This window comes from Mus caroli, unplaced genomic scaffold (genome assembly GCF_978045245.1).
Source record: "Mus caroli unplaced genomic scaffold, Mus_caroli_1 scaffold_16, whole genome shotgun sequence".
NCBI classification, from domain to species: domain Eukaryota; kingdom Metazoa; phylum Chordata; class Mammalia; order Rodentia; family Muridae; genus Mus; species Mus caroli.
This window is the reverse complement of record NW_028227271.1, coordinates 13,084,044-13,088,352: the sequence shown is the minus strand read 5'-3', so window position 1 is coordinate 13,088,352 and position 4,309 is coordinate 13,084,044. Positions and strand designations below refer to the sequence as shown.

The 4,309-nt window shown below is 36.3% G+C and overlaps 1 pseudogene; it reads right to left on the bottom strand.

The window, feature by feature from the left end:
• Positions 1-1,838: 1,838 nt before the first annotated feature.
• LOC110311050 (HORMA domain-containing protein 1 pseudogene) lies at positions 1,839-2,909 on the bottom strand (annotated as a pseudogene).
• Between the last annotated feature and the right edge of the window lie 1,400 nt (positions 2,910-4,309).

Here is a 4,309-nt window from a genome sequence, read left to right as displayed (position 1 = left end):
TGCCGCTTAAGTGGAGCCACCTGCTGGGCTGCTCCTTTGATGTGCCACTACCTGCCTGAGGCCCCACCTGCCTGAGGCCAAACCGGTTCTCCTCTGAGATTTTCCGGAGTTAGCACTGAACTGTTATCTTCTGTCTTCGCTAGTTCCCACTAGAAGGTTGATCTGTCTACTTCAAAGGAACTTTGCATGGCTAGGAATGGGCCTCCCCTCTTCTTTATAAAGGGTGTTTGTTGACATTAAAAATTGAACCTTGATCAGAGCCTTGTCTTGGTTCTCTCTCTCTCTCTCTCTCTCTCTCTCTCCCCACACACACACACACTTCTCATCCAGGTTTCAAAGATGCCTTTCCAGACTAGAACCCAGGCATGTGAGCCGCTGGCCAGACACAACATTTAAGTAATTTATCAATTTATCAACTGAACCATCCCTGATTGTTTGGAATGAAGTAAACTTAATCTGAGGGATATAGGATTGTTTTTTTGCTTTTTAAAAATATGTTCTTGAATTTGGCTTACAAGTATTTTATTGAGAATGTTTGCATCCATGTTCATTAGAAATATTGGCTGATAATTTTGTTGTTGTTGTATCGTTTGGTTTTAATATCAGAGTAATCCTGGCTTCACAAAAAGAGTTTGGAAGTATTCCTTCCTTTTCCATGGTATGGCACAATTTGAGGAGTATTGGTGTTAGTTCTTCATTGACAGTATTGACAAAATCTGCAGTGCTCTATCTGGACCTTGGCTATTTTTCAGTTATGAAATTTTAAATAACTGCTCCTATCTCATTGGTTGCTATTGATCCATTTAAATTATGTACTTCATCTTTATTTAACTATAGTAAGTCCTGTGTTTCAAGAAATTCATCCATCTCTTTTTGGTTTTTCAGTTTAGTAGAGTATAGAATGTTTTTAACGATTTATTTTATTTATATGAGTACACTGTAGCTGTCTTCAGACACACCAGAAGGGGGCATTGTGGTTCCATTACAGATAGTTGTGAGCCATCATGTGGTTTCTGGGAATTGAACTCAGGACCTCTGGAAGAACAGCCAGTGCTCTTCACTGCTGAACCACCTCTCTATCCCCAAAGGATTTTTAAAACGTATGCCTGTATGGTTCTCTGCATTTCCACAGTATTTGTCAGGTGATTTCTTTCTTCATCTATGGTTTTCTTAATTGAGATCAGCTTTGTTTCTTTTATTTAATTTAGCAAATGATCTATCAGTAGTTTTAGTCTTTTCAAATAAACAACCCTTTCTTTTTTTTTTTTTTCTTCAAAATAGCATTGTTTTAATAGCACCAAGTTTTTTTTTTTTTTTTTTTTTTTTTTTCCGAGGCAGGGTTTCTCTGTGTAGCCTTGGCTGTCCTGGAACTCACTTTGTAGACCAGGCTGGCCTCGAACTCAGAAATCCGCCTGCCTCTGCCTCCCGAGTGCTGGGATTAAAGGCGTGCGCCATTAATAGCACCAAGTAAATGGTACAGTTTTAACATAAGTAAAAAGCGAATCCTTACAGAATTTTAAAGTCAGAATAAATATTTCAGAAATGGTTTTAGAGGGCTTTAAAACTTAACACATTTTTAAAAAAAAGCTTTCTTTAAAATAGAAGGCAGGTTGTATTCAGTGGATATGAGCAGAGTCAATGACATTTGTATTTTTGTTTAGTCAAAAGTTCCCTTGGATTTATCTCAGGTAAACACAATATAATAGCTAAAACTTTCATTAGTTTAATAGCTATGAACTACAAAATAATTTTCAGAGGTACAGAAGGCACACCTTCAAATAATACAGCATGTGAGTTTAGATGTTGAGAGCTGCAAATCTGCATAAGAAAAATAATTTTTAGGTATGTCCCTTCGGCTCACTACCTGTCCTTTTCTTCAACACTGACTCTTGACTGGATTCCGAGGCATGAAGGACTTGTTTTCCCAAATTGTCGAAGACTTCTCTTCCGATTTTCTTCCGACGTCTGTCCTTGTTGATTATTTCCAGTGGCTCTTTTTGAATTGCACAGTTTCTTCTTCCTTACAATCTACATCTGCTTCTTTGATTCCAGAAGCCCCAGAGTTTTCATTCTCTGCGTTCATTTTAGTTTTAATGTCAAAATTATTATGATTTTTTCATCTTCTACATCATCTTTGTCCCTTAGAAGCTTTGAAATTGTATTTTTAATCCTTTTGGTTTGAGTATGATTGAATCAATATTTTTCCATTTGTTCCTTCTCAGTGGTCACTTTTAATCTGGAGGTGTGAAAAGGTGTTGGGACTTCTCCCACATTTAAGTATGTAGGATCCCCATCAAATATTACTCCTTCACAATCACCACCCTTAAAACCTGGTGGTTGGCAATCTGGCGGTGTAACTTCATCATAGTAAAAAAGTTTCATGGTCAGACAAACATCATTAGGTAATGGTCCTAGATTTTGCATTAAGACATAAATCTTCCGAGTGAGGAGAATACTTGCTTTCTTGGTGTCAGCAGATGTTGTACTAGATTTATTGTTTTGATTTTTGCTTATAAAGTCCACGATTGGTCCATTTTTTTGGTGTACTTGAATTTAAACTGGTAACATTCTGAAATTATCTGAGGATCTCCTGGATTGGTGTATTCAGCTAGATTGATCATCCTTAGATATTTCTTCTGTAACGCATCCTAGCATCCCAGCATCCACTTCACTAGCTGTGAAGAACCTGGACAATTCTTATCGTCTTTCAGAATTTTGACACAGAGATCATCCAGATATCTTGTCCCATAAGCACGTTCTGGAAATATTCCTCTCAAATAGGTGATGCAAGATACTGAAACAGCTAGGAGCCTCTTCACAAACATCAAAGACTGATGCTCTGTTGATATCTTATTGGGAAATATCAATGAATTCAGGGAAGCTGTCCTTTGCAACTGCATAGTGGCCATCTTCCAAGAAATATGTTTTTTATACACCGCCTGAGAGAAGTGTCTGGCAGTGACAGGCAAGAGTCTCCTAAACAACCCTTTCTTTCATTGATTTTTTTTTTCATTTCTATTTCATTAATTTTGTCTGTAGGTTTTTATTATTTCTTCTCATTGACTCCTTTGGGCTGTTGTTTATTCTTGCTTTTCCAAGTCCTTTCAGTACAGTATTAACTTCTTCAATATACTCTTTCCAGTTTTTTGATGTAGGTTCTCGGTGCTGTGAACAGTTTCTTAGTACTGACTTTTCATTGTATCCCACAGATTCTGGTAGGTTGTGCTTTCATTTTTATTAAAATTTATTAAAATTTCTTTTGTAATTTTTTCCTTGACTTGGTTTCCATCCAGTAGTCTGCTGTTTATTTTCTGTGAGTTTTGTACCTTCTGAAATTTCTATTTTTGATAACTAGATTTGCTTCTTGGTAGTCAGATAGTATGCAAAGTGTTATTTCCATTTTTCCAAATTTTTGAGACTTGCTTCATGTCTTACTGTGTGACTGAGTTTGAAGAAAGTCCCATGGGATGCTATTCTAACATTTTGATGGAATGTAAATATCTGTGATGTCCATTGTTATTTATGATGTCATTCAGCACCAGAGATTTTCTATTTAGTTTTGGTCTGGATGATCTGTCTTTTGGTGGGAATGAAGTCTCCCTCTATTCCTGTGTTGGTAGTCAGTCTGTAAATTTAGATCTAATATTGGTTTTACAAGACTGTGTGCTGTTGTATCTGGCACATACATGTTTAGAATTCTATTATGCTCTAGTTGATTTTTCATTTAATGATGATGAAATATCCTTCTCTGTCTATCAGAGACTATTCCTTCTCTTGTTCTTCTCTGCCTTATTCTTCTGGTTTTAGCTTGATGTCTATAATGATATTAGAACAGATACACCTGTTTGCTTCTTTGTTCCATTTGCTTGGAATACCTTTTTACATCCTTTACCCTAAGGTACTGTGTATCATTGATGGTGAAGTGTGTTTCCTAGAGGGAGCAAAAACATAGATCCATTTTCCCACCCATTCTGTGTCATTTTATTTGGTATTTGAGACCGCCAATGCTGTGAGCTATTACTGAATAATTTTAATTTCTTTTACTTTGTCGTTGATTTCTTAGAATTCCTTTGGTTAACTGTTGTGGGATTATATTTTTCTTGTGCTCTCTAGCGTATGCTTAATCTTCCTTTCAGACAGAAGTATTTCTTCTAGTGTCCTATGAAGGAATGATTTTCGAACACAAATTTCTTTTTTTTTAAATTGGATATTTTATTTATTTACATTTCAAATGTTATCCCATTTCCTGGTTTCCCCTCCACAAGTCCCCTATTCCAAACATCTTTCCTTGCTTCTGTGAGGGTGTTTC